Below are 13,357 nucleotides of genomic sequence, written 5' to 3'. Positions count from 1 at the left end.
TTGCCCCACCCAACTCCTACCCTGCCCCGCCCATAATTCCACCCCTAAACATGCCCTCATAAATTATCTCATAAAATTACACTGTTAAATGTTTTTGCATTAATGGAGAAGTTACAAAAATAAATATTAATAACAACGTTTTCATCAATGAAGCTTATCAGTGCGGCCTAGACAGTGCCCATCTGTGAAACCTCAACAGTGGCCATCAGTGGCCATCAGTGCAGCCTGATCAATGCCCATCAGTGCAGCCTGATCAGTGTCCATCAATGCAGCCTCCCCTGTGCCCATCAATGCAGCATCACCAGTGCCCATCAATGAAGCCCCCCTGTGCCCATCAATGCAATCTCACCCATTCCCATCAATGCAGCCTCACCCGTGCACGTCAATGCAACCTCACCCATGCATGTCAATGAAACCTCACCCGTACCTCTCAATGCAGTTTCACCCATGCCCGTCAATGTAGCTTCACCTGAGCCCATCAATGTGGCTTTACCTGTACCTGTCAATGCTGCTTTACCAGAGCTTGTCAATGTAGCTTCACCTGTGCCCTTCAATGCAGCTTTACTTGAGCCCGTCAATGCGGTTTTACCTGTGCCCGTCAATGCAGTTTTACCTGTGCCCATCAATGCAGCTTTACCTGAGTCTGTTAATGCAGCTTCACCTGTCCCATCAATGCAGCTTTACCTGAGCCCGTCAATGCAGTTTTACCTGTGCCCGTCAATGCAGCTTTACCTGAGCCTATTAATGCAGCTTCACCTGTGCCCATCAATGCAGCTTTATCTGTGCCTATAAATGCAGCTTCACCTGTGCCCATCAATGCAGCTTTATCTGTGCCCGACAATGCAGCTTTACCTGAGCCTCTTAACGCAGCTTCACCTGTGCCCATCAATGCAGCTTTATCTGTGCCCGACAATGCAGCTTCACCTGTGCCCATCAATGCAGCTTTATCTGTGCCCGACAATGCAGCTTTACCTGAGTCTGTTAATGCAGCTTCACCTGTGCCCATCAATGCAGCTTTTCCTGAGCCTGTTAATGCAGCTTCACCTGAGCCTGTTAATGCAGCTTTACCTGAGCTTGTTAATGCAGCTTTACCTGTGCCCATCAATGCAGCTTTACCTGTGCCTGTCAATGCACTGACCAGTGCAGGGGAAGAGAGAGGATGGAAGAGGAAAGCTGGCCGGATAATCACATAGCGCAGATCATTCCGCTGTAACAGCTTTAATTTTAATTGCTGTGCGCTCGCCGACACACACAGTACCGCTTCCTGGCCCGGTTCCTTTAATAGATGTAACACGTCCTGGCTAGGAGGCGGGACTGTGTGTGTGTCGGCGATCGCCCGGCAATTCAAAATAAAGCTGTTACAGTGGGATGATCCATGCTCTGTGATTATCCAGTCCGTCGGCTGGCCGGCTTTTCTCTTCCTCTCCTCTCTCTTCCCCTGAGCGGCTCCCGAAGCAGCCCCAAACTCGCCCTAAATAATTTTCCACTCGCAAAATGCGAGCAGGCGAGTGGAAAATTTGAGGGCTGTTCTAGAGGGTGGCTACCTTTTTTCTCCATGGACCCCGGTATGTAGGAATGTAGCCACCCTCTCTTGCTCACTCCCAAGATGGACTATAGAATAGTTATTTTTAACCACTTGCCGACACAGATCCTGCGGCAGGCTGGATCGGCTGCGTGAACTGATGTATTGGTAGGTCGGTTTGCAGGAGCGCACCAGGGGGTGCGCGTGCCGGCGGAGGCGAGCGCATGCCCCCATTAGGCAGCCTGGAAGCAGATCCAGAGTGCCGGTGGCAGCTATTGCCGCTCCCCATGGAGAGTGAACGACGGTCTGCTGTTGTAAACACAGCAGACCGTTGTTCTCTCTGGAATCAGCACAGAGTGCCTGTGAACCTCCTATTTAGGATCAGAGGTCTCTGTGTTGATTCCACAAGCCCCTCCCCATACAGTTAGTAAACACCCCCTAGGCTCACACTTAACCCTTTAATCGCCCCTGGGTTAACCCCTTTCCTGCCAGTGTCATTATTATAGTACCAGTGCATATTTGTAGCACTGATTACTGTAGTAATGTCACTGGTCCCCCCAAAAGTGTAAAAAATGTCAGTTAGGGGTCCGATCTGTCCGACGCAATGTCGCAGTCCCACTAAAAATTGCAGATCACCGCCATTACTAGTATAAAATTAATTTTAAAAAATGACATAAATCTTTCCCCTAGTTTGTAGACGCGATAATTTTTGCGCAAACCAATCAAAATACACTTATTGGGATTTTTTTTTTTAACCAAAAATATGTAGCAGAATACAAATTGGCTTAATTATGAAAAAAATCGATTTTTTAATTTTTTATATTGGGAATCTTATATAGCAGAAGGAAAAGGAAGATCCCCCAATGGTGTGGGACTTTGTATGCCACATGCACACTGAACAAGAATACAGAGGTTGTAAGGGTACACAACAATTTTATTACATAAAGCACAAAAATTTTTTATATACAACGTATATGTCTAAAAAAGAATAGACACACAATTAAAAAACCTTGCAAGTGTTGACAGACCAGTATCCGTACAGAAGACCCTTGGGTGTCATTGGTAGGATGAACCGGACACGACCCTACGCGTTTCGGGTTACAAACCCTTCATCAGGGGTCAACCAGGGTTCAGTACACAATGTCAACCTATTTGTGAGTATAAGTTGTATATTAGTATTGTCAAATTCATGAAACTTATGTCATACAAAGATTAAAACAATAATATAGTATGTATTTATAACAAATATGGCAAAATATATGTCAGTGTTGTTCAGTTCATGAATCTTGTGACATCAAAGATTGAGCAGTATACAATGTGCATTTAACAAAAATATGACACTCTTTATAGATTTTTGAAGGTTGATACCTACCACAAGGGGAACTTCTTAGTAGGGGCAACTGGGCTGTCGATTAAAATCGGTGTCAACCGATGAGAGGATGTCAGGGGCTACAAGAACAGTATGTCAAAAATATTGTTTCTTTTTCACTATTGTCGCTCTTTTTTTGTTTCTAGCGCAAAAAATAAAAATCGCATAGGAGATCAAATACCACCAAAAGAAAGCTCTATTTGTAGGAAACAAAGGACATCAATTTTATTTGGGTACAGTGTCGCTTGATCGCGCAATTTTCCATTAAAGTAACACAGTGCTGAGTCGCAAAAAATGGCCTGGTCATTTAGGGCAGTGGTCCTCAGGGCCCACTAACAGTCCAGATTTTAAGTATTACCTTGGGGAGATGCAGACTAGAGTACTGCAATCACTGAGCAGCAAATTATATTACCTGGGATGTATTTCAGTTATCTTGCAAACCTGGCCTGTTAGTGGGCCCTGAGGACCAGGGTTGAGGACCACTGATTTAGAGGGTAAAACCTTCCGGTCCAGAAGTGGTTAATACAGAAATGTTGGCCTCTTCTGAGGCATTTTTTTGTCCACAAAACTCCACTGGATATTTTCTCTTTTTCGGACCATTCTCTGTAAATCTGAGAGATGGTTGTGTGTGAAAATCCCAGTAGATCAGCAGTTTTTTAAATACTCAGACCAGTCCGTCAGACAACCACAACCATGGCACGTTGTTAGTGCCCCGCCCGGAAAAGAAATCACCGCTCCCAGCACAAATCCTCTACCTCTCAAATTTCCCCTCTGAGCACATATCCTTCCCCTCCCCACTCCCAATCCCCTCTCCCAGCACAAATGCCCTCCCCCATCCTCTCCTCGAGTCCTCTTCTCCCTTCTTCTGACGGCGGTGGGATTCGGGAACTGGTCCGGCGGGAAGGTGACGTCCACGGCGCGCTGCTCCTCTCCTTTTTTGTTTTATCTTTTTTTTCTTTTTTAAATCTTTTTTTTCTTTTCTTTTTTTTTGGGGGTGGGGGGGCGGCGCCCCTGCGCCCCCTATACACAGGCCGCCACTGGTGACCACAGTCAGCACTGTATGTAGCATCAGCTACATACATTACAAAGCGCTGTGTTCCGGCAGGGAGTGGAGAACTTCAAATCGGGCTGAGCACGAAGCACTTTCCAGGCTTGCCAGGCTGCATGCTTGGATAAGGGTCTGGTATAGATTCTGGGGGGGACCCCACACCATTTTTTTTCACATTTTTTTAATGCTGGCAAAGGTTTTCTTTTTACAGTCAGCTGTCAGCTGGGAACCCGTTGTTAAGGAACCAGCGGTTGGCTTCCCGGCCCACTTCTTAACACCCAGCTAATCACTGTTTGTTAAAGCGGAGTTCCGGGCACAGAAAATTTTTTCGCACTTACCTGCAAGAAGAAATACTCACTTTTAAAATTTCTTCTCCAGCGTTGCCATCTCTCTTGTGGGCAGCTGAAGCCGGCGCGATCCTCTTCGGCGTCCTCTTCCGTGTCTTCTTCTCCCAGAATGCGCCTGCACCGGCCCCTCTCGTCACTTCCGGTGCGGCGCCGCATTCCTCCACAGCTTCTGGGCATGCCCAGAAGCTGTTTAGCAGGGAATGCGACGTCGCCCCGGAAGTGACGAGCGGGGCCGGTGCCGTCGCATTGATTCCAGGGAGCGATGACGTTCAGCTCCCAGGAATCATCGCAAGACAGGAAGTGAGGGTGGAGCCGCGGCGCAGAGGGAGGTAAGTAAAATTACAAGGTGAGTAAAAAAATAAAAAAACCTAACTATCCAATTCCTTTTCAGGTTAAGAAGACCAAGCGGACGGGCACAAAAAAAAAGGTTGTTTTTGTGCCCGGAACTCCGCTTTAAGGAGGACGGTGGCCTCTGGTTAGAAAAAAACTCTGCTAAACACTGGACACTAGAATATAGGTGAATTTAGTAGAGTTTAGGATCTGTTTTTCTGCCAAAACACTGCTGCTGAGGAGTTTGTTTTTCTTCTGCCACCTAACTCTCCTGCCAACAAACGCTGATAAAAGCCTACAGTATTTGTTAGCAGGCTGGTCGGTAAGTTGAGCTTGGAATTTCTTTGATTTGTTTTGCATGCGTTGCTCTTCCATGTGCTTCTTGTTGCACAGGCCAGTTATAGGTGAGGGTGGTGGCCATTTGTTTGTACGGTTGAAATTTTGGTGGGGGGCCACACTGGACACCTTTTCTGCCATGGTGCTATATGCTGGGTGTCCAGTGTGCACCTGTGCCTTTAATGAGAGGTGGGCCCCCTCAAGGCTCACCTTCCCTCTGCCTATCCATTATAATGCAGAAGAGAACAGACCCCATTCAAAATGAATGAGCTTCCTCAAAGCAACACATGTAAAGGCATGCCTATCACCTCTATAAGAAGGGCATGGCTTTAGTGTAGACCATTGCTGTCCATTTGGTGGCCTGTGGGGCCTTCTTCTGCAATCCAAGAGGACACAATGCAGTATCGGGTGGGACTCCACCGGTGTGTAGGCAGAACCCATCATTCAGAACCAGGACAAAGAGGACCTGCTTTACTGACATGTTGTTGACTTGGATGTGGCCCTCAACTTGACTTGTGGACAAATGTGGCCATTGAGCCATTTTTAGTTGGACCCCGCTGCTGAAGACAGAACTCTATATAAGGCTAGGTTCACACCTATGCTTGTTGCGATTGAGGCTTTTTTTCTGGCTCTCTTAAATATGTGGTTTTGATGACTTTTTGACCCGTTTTTGATGCGTTTTGCCTTTTTTTGGCCAATGACAGTTCTGTTCTTGGAGTGTGACTTTGATTCAGCTTTGATGCGATTTTACTATCTCTGGCACTCAAGTCACATCAAAGTTCTGCATGAACCTTTATGTGTCCAAAGTCGCATGTTAGGGTTAGGAGTTAGTGGTAATCATTAGGGTTAGGGCTAGCAGTAATCATTGGTTAATGGTAATTGCTAAGGTTAGCAGTAATCATGAGGGTTTAGGTTAGTGGTAATCATTGGATAATAGTAATGGCTATTGTTAGCAGTAATCATTAGGGTTAGGGTTAGCAGTAATTTTTGGTTAATGGTAATGGTTAGGGTTAGCAGTAATCATTAGAGTTAGGGTTAGCGGTAATCATTGGTAATGGTAATGGATAGGGTTAGCGGTAATCATTAGGGTTAGCGGTAATTTTTGGATAGCAGTAATAGTTAGGGTTAGCAGTAATCATTAGGGTTAGGCTTAGTGGTAATCATTAGGGTTAGGGTTAGTGGTAATCGTTAGGGTTAGCAGGAATTATTGGTTAACAGTAATAGTTAGGGTTAGCGGTAATCATTAGGGTTAGTGCTAATCATTGGTTAACAGTAATGGTTAAGGTTAGAGGTAATTATTAGGGTTAGGGTTAGTGGTAATCATTGGTTAATGGTAATGGTTAGGGTTAGAGGTAATCATTAGGGTAAGGATTAGCGGTAATTATTGGTTAATGGTAATGGTTAGGGTAAGCGGTAATCATTAGGGTTTGTGGTAATCATTGGTAATGGTAATGGTTAGGGTTAGCGGTAATCAATTGGGCTAGTGGAAATCATTGGTTAGTGGTAATGGTTAGGGTTAGTGGTAATTTTTAGGGATAGGGTTAGCGGTAATCATTGGTTAATGGTAATGGTTAGGGATAGCGGTAATCATTGGTTAATGGTAATGGTTAGAGTTAGCGGTAATCATTGGTTAATGGTAATGGTTGGGGTTAGGGTTAGCGGTAATCATTAGCGTTAGGGTTAGAGGTAATCTATAGGGTTAGGGTTAGCGGTAATCATTGGTAATGGTAATGGTTAGGGTTAGTGGTAATCATTAGGGTTAGGGTTAGAGGTAATCGTTAGGGTTAACGGTAATCATTGGTTAATGGTAATTAGGGTTAGCGGTAATTATTAGGGTTAGGGTTAGAGGTAATCATTAGGGTTTGTGGTAATCATTGGTAATGGTAATGGTTAGGGTTAGCGGTAATCATTGGTTAATGGTAATGGTTAGAGTTAGCGGTAATCATTGGTTAATGGTAATGGTTAGGGTTAGCGGTAATCATTGGTTAATGGTAATGGTTAGGGTTAGGGTAATCATTAGGGTTAGGGTTAGAGGTAATCATTAGGGTTAGGGTTAGCGGTAATCATTGGTTAATGGTAAAAGTTAGGGTTAGCGGTAATCATTAGGGTTTGTGGTAATCATTGGTAATGGTAATGGTTAGGGTTAGCGGTAATCATTGGTTAATGGTAATGGTTAGAGTTAGCAGTAATCATTGGTTAATGGTTAGCGGTAATCATTGGTTAATGGTAATGGTTAGAGTTAGCGGTAATCATTGGTTAATGGTAATGGTTAGAGTTAGCGGTAATCATTGGTTAATGGTAATGGTTAGGGTTAGCGGTAATCATTAGCGTTAGGGTTAGAGGTAATCTATAGGGTTAGGGTTAGAGGTAATCATTAGGGTTAGCAGTAATCATTAGCGTTAGGGTTAGAGGTAATCTATAGGGTTAGGGTTAGAGGTAATCTATAGGGTTAGCGGTAATCATTGGTTAATGGCAATAGTTAGGGTTAGTGGTAATCATTAGGGTTAGGGTTAGTGGTAATCTATAGGGTTAGGGTTAGCGGTAATCATTAGGGTTAGCGGTAATCATTAGCGTTAGGGTTAGAGGTAATCTATAGGGTTAGGGTTAGCGGTAATCATTGGTTAATGGTAATCGTTAGGGTTAGTTGTAATCATTAGGGTTAGGGTTAGAGGTAATCTATAGGGTTAGGGTTAGTGGTAATCATTAGCGTTAGGGTTAGAGGTAATCTATAGGGTTAGGGTTAGCGGTAATCATTGGTTAATGGTAATGGTTAGGGTTAGCAGTAATCTTTAGAGTTAGGGTTAGCGGTAATCATTGGTTAGCAGTTATTGTTGCGGTTAGCGCTCGAACCTTAACAATTACTGCTAAGCCTAACCACAACCATAACCCTAACCCAGTACCTAACATTTAACCCTAGCCCTTAACCCTACCCTTACATGCGACTTACGCCCTAACATGTGACTTTGGACACATAAAGATTCCTGATGCAACTGATGCGATTTGCGTGCCAGAGAGCTTAAAGTCGCATCAAAGTCGCACTCCATGCACAGAACCATCAACATTTCTTATTAGCCCAAAAAAATGCAAAATGCATCAAAAATGAAACACTTGCGGGTCCATTGAAGTCAGTTACATACAAACCACCACCCGCTGCAAGACAAAAGTCCCTGATCCTTTCCCCAATCACATCGGCTCAAAACGCATCGACATGAACTAGATCCCTAGGAAATCATGTTAAATGGACTATAATGCGTTTCTGCAAAACGCACTAAAAAATAGATTGGTATGCACCAATCTTAACCACTTACCGACCGCTATCAGTACATATACTGCAGCAGGTCGGCTCTATTTTGCGAAATGACGTACTTGTATGAGATTTCATGCAATAACCAGTGGGGGTGTGCGCGCACTGTGCTGATTGGCCCAAGGGGCAGCCAATCAGCAGCTCTGGCAGACACAACATCCGCCGGCCACCTGTGATTGCTCCCTATGGAGACAGAATGTCGGTCTGCTTAGATAAACACAGCAAACCGCCGTTCTGTCACAGATGAACACAGGGATCTTGTGTTCCTGCTATTCAGGAACACAGATCTCTATGATCATCTAGTGAGACCATCCCCCACACAGTAAACACTCCCCTAGGCCTAGGGACACATTTAACCCTTTGATCACCCCTAGGTTAACCCCTTCCCTGCCAGTGTGATTATTACAGTAACAGTGCATATGTATAGCACTGATTACTGTAGTAATGTCACTGGTCCCCCCAAAAGTGTCAAAAATGTCAGTCAGGGGTCCGATCTGTCCGCCGCAATGTTGCAGTCCCGCTAAAAATCACAGATCGCTGCCATTACTAGTAAAAATTAAAAAAAATAAAAAATGACATAAATCCTTCCCCTAGATTGTACGGAATACCAATACGGAATACAAATGAATATAAATAATAAAATTATAAAAAAAAAAAATGATAAAAGAATTCTCAATTCTTTTTATTGGGAATGTTTTATAGCAGAAGGTAAAAAATATATTTTTTTTTTTTTTCAGAATTGTCCCTTTTTTTTTTTAGCGCAAAAAAAAAAAAAAAAAACAGTGGTGATCAAATACCACCAAAAGAAAGCTTTATTTGTTTGAAAGAATTAGATTTTTGAATTCTTTTTATTGGGAATGTTTTATAGCAGAAAGTAAAAATATTTAAAGGACATACATTTCTTTTTGGATACAGAGTTGCACGGTTGCGCAATTGTCAGTTAAAGAATTTTTAATTTTTTAATTATTTTTATTGGATGTGTTATATCGTAGAAAGTAAAAACTTATTGGTTTTTTTTTCAGAATTGTCCCTTTTTTTTTTCAGAACTGTCCTTTTTTTTTTTTTAGCGCAAAAAAAAAAAAAAAAGAACAGTGGTGATCAAATACCACCAAAATAAATCTTTATTTGTTTGAAAGAATTCGATTTTTAAATTCTTTTTATTGGGAATGTTTTATAGCAGAAAGTAAAAATATTTAAAGGACACACATTTTTTTTGGGGTACAGAGTTGCACGGCCGCGCAATTGTCAGTTAAAGAATTTTTTATTTTTTAATTATTTTTATTGGATGTGTTATATAGTAGAAAGTAAAAAATATTGGGTTTTTTTTCAGAATTGTCCCTTTTTTTTTTTTTTTTCAGAATTGTCCCTTTTTTTAGCGCAAAAAAAAAAACAGTGGTGATCAAATACCACCAAAATAAATCTTTATTTGTTTGAAATAATTTGATTTTTAAATTCTTTTTATTGGGAATGTTTTATAGCAGAAAGTAAAAATATTTAAAGGACACACATTTTTTTTGGGGTACAGAGTTGCACGGCCGCGCAATTGTCAGTTAAAGAATTTTTAATTTTTTAATTCTTTTTATTGGATGTGTTATATAGTAGAAAGTAAAAAATATTGTTTTTTTTTCAGAATTGTCCTTTTTTTTTTATTTTTTCTTCAGAATTGTCCTTTTTTTTATTTTTTTATTTTTTTTTTTTTAGCGCAAAAAAAAAACAGTGGTGATCAAATACCACCAAAAGAAATCTTTATTTGAAAGAAATTGATTTTTAAATTCTTTTTATTCTGAATATTTTATAGCAGAAAGTAAAAATATTGTTTTTTTTTTTTTTTCAGAATTGTCGCTCTTTTTTTTTTGTTTTTAGCGCAAAAAATAAAAACTGCAGTGGTGATCAAATACCACCAGAAGAAAGCTCTATTTGTGGGAAAAAAGGAGATATATTTTTTTGGGGTACAGAGTTGCACAACCGCGCAATTGTCAGTTAAAGAAACGCAGTGCCGAATGGCAAAAAATGGCCTGGTCATTAAGGGGGGAAATCCTTCCGGTCCAGAAGTGGTTAGGAGAACCGGCGTTAATGACATCTGGTGCAGAAGCCACAAGCCTTAAGTCCAGGGTTGACGGAAGTGGCCAGGCGTTGCACAGTGTGGAGAGCAATGTGAGGACTGGCCATGCCAACCGAGGCTTCTGTACCCGCGGGGTGACATTTTTATGTGATGAGTTTATGATGGGCAGCCATGTGTGTTACCTTTCCATGATTATTGCCCTTATTATGTCAGAGGTAAAAACTCATCTCCTTACCCTAATCACCCCCCGTTGTGTTGTCACCGCGGGGAGCCTTCCCTAGCGGCAGAATACAATGATCAGTGTTGCCGGCTATAGCTGGCGGCACTGATCATTCAGGAAAAACCTGAAAGACTGGTTGTACACAAGACTAGCCTGCCCATACATGGATTAAAGTTTAGCCGCTCCCTGCTGAACCGACCAAATTTCAATCCATATGGGCCACCCTTAGTCTTTTGTTCTTCCAAAAAACAAGATCTCCAGCAGAATGTATCAGTAACAGGGATGAGACAATCCATTTAAAACTGAAAGGGGTGCTTACAATGAACAGCTTTTATTTATTGGTGTAAAATCTTTATCCCAAAAGAAAAAACAAACTGTTTACCGTAAAGCGGAGTTCGCCCCCCCCCCTCCAAAAAATTAAAAGTCAGCAGCTACACATACTGTAGCTGCTGACTTTTAACCACTTTACCACCGGAGGATTTTGCTGTCTTACGTCTGGGCCACTTTTTGTGATTCGGCACTGTGCGACTTTAACTGACAATTGCGCGGTCGTGCGACACCGTACCCAAACAAAATTTATGTCCTTTTTTTCCCCACAAACAGAGCTTTCTTTTGGTGGTATTTGATCACCTGTGTGATTTTTACTTTTTGCGCTATAAACAAAAAAAGAGTGTAAATTTTGAAAAAATAACAATATTTTTCACATTTTTTCATATGAAATTCCCCCCCAAAAAAATGTAAAAATCAAATTTTTTTTTAATTTTTGGCCAATTTGTTTTCTGCTACCTATGTTTGGTAAAAAAAATTGCAATAAGCGTATTTTGATTGGTTTGCGCAAAAGTTATTGCGTTTACAAACTATGGGAAAGATTTCTGTCATTTTTTGTGTTTTTTTTTTTAACGAGTAATGGCGGCGAGCTGCGATTTTTTTTGCGGGACTGCGACATTGCGGCGGACAGATCGGACCCTTGACTGACATTTTTGACACTTTTGGGGGTACCAGTGACATTACTGCAGTAATCAGTGCTATATATATATATGCACTGTTACTGTAAAAATGACACTGGCAGGGAAGGGGTTAATTTTATTGGAGAGGGAGGGGTTAATGTATGCCTGGTGCTTACTAACGTGTGTGGGGGGAGGGGATTGAGTGACACAGGGACAGATCGCATGTTCAGCTATGCTGAACCCTGCAATCTGTCACTGTTTGTCACGTAGGAGATCCGCCCGCTTTGTTTAAACAAGAGGGCGGATCTCCAAACTCGATTCCCCGACGATCGGGGAAGAGCAGCGGCGATCGCCGCCGCTCCTCCCCTGGCCCGACTCCCGCTGTGACTGAATACAGCGAGAGCGAGCCTCCGGCGCCACGCGAGCGCCGCCCACAAGGGGAGGAGTCCAGCGACGTAGGTCTACGTCGCTGGACGGGAACGAGCCACTGTGCCGCAGTAGAGGCACAGTGAGCGGGGCTAAAGTGGTTAATATTAGGACATTTACCTGTCCTGGAGTCCAGCGATGTCAGCACCGCAGGCGATGTTTCCATCAGCTGTTGGATGCTGCCGCTGCCATTGCCAGTAAGGGAACCCGCTCGCTGATGCGCGAATAAAGGGGAGGGTATTGGGACTTTATATGAGACACATAGAAGTGTCTCCATCCCTGGTTACATGGAACAAAGAAAGGGTTGGGACTATGAGGGAGGAGCAATGCACAAATCAGGCCAGGAATACAGGGAAACATATAGTAAAATAGCAAAGTTTATTGCGGCTACCACAGCATGTGACACCTAAAGTACATAATAATAATAAAATGACATGATGAAAAAACATGACATCACCAACGAAAAGGTCATGAACCACTGACATAAGATAAGGTGGTACAAATCAATACATTAAAATTCTGATGAGTATGAAGGTGGGTAAATCATGGAGGATGAGGATTTTACAAAATAAACTAGTATGTTTTGACACAAAATTGGCATCATGAATTGCTCGACGCGTTTCGTAGACAAAAAGGTACTTCTTCAGGAGAAGATGCAAAAGAAAATATCTAGAAAGAATGTACGTCATAAGTAAAAAGATAGTTAACAGAAAGTGTATGCAAGTCAATTGAAGTGTGCTGTCATCAGCTGTTGGATGCTGCCTCCGCCATTGCCGGTAAGGGAATTCACCCGTGAAGCATTGAGGATGCACGAAGCACGCTGTCATCGGCTGACGGATGCTGCCTCTGCCTTGCCGGTAAGGGAACTCGCCCGTGAAGCATTGAGGATGCGTGAAGCGTGCTGTCATCGGCTGTCGGAATGCTGCCGCCACCATTGCCAGTAAGATAACTCGCCCATGAAGCCTTGAGGATGCGGTAGGGGGGTGCTGTCATCAGCTGTCAGATGCTGCCTCCGCCATTGCCAGTAAGGGAACCCACCTGTGAAGCCTTGTGGATGCGCGAAGTGCACTGCGCATGCGCGAAGCACGCTGCGCTCTCTTACTGGACTAGAAACAGAGGGAGGAGGAGGGGGGCCGAACTTCTGACGTACCTCGCCGCAGCGGAGTTCAACGGAAGTGGGGACAGGGTACCTGTCAAAAACAAGTACTCGCTCCCCCCCCCCCCCCCCCGAAAGGTGCCAAATGTGGGGGAGGAGACAGATAAGAGGAAGTTCCACTTTTGAGTGGAACTCCGCTTTAACTGATTATAAAGTGTTAGCTGGAGTTAAGCTTCACTTTGTTAGTGTATATAAATCTGCTAGTACATTTAACACTCCCCTCAGACTAACAATGCTGCGGTCTGCTGTGCCCCCTGTGCTCCTTCATTCAGAGTGGTGGCACTCTAATA

Source organism: Pelophylax lessonae (assembly GCF_965119305.1).
Source record: "Pelophylax lessonae genome assembly, chromosome: 1".
NCBI lineage: Eukaryota > Metazoa > Chordata > Amphibia > Anura > Ranidae > Pelophylax > Pelophylax lessonae.
The sequence above is the reverse complement of the archived record's forward strand: the minus strand, read 5'-3'. Positions refer to the sequence as shown.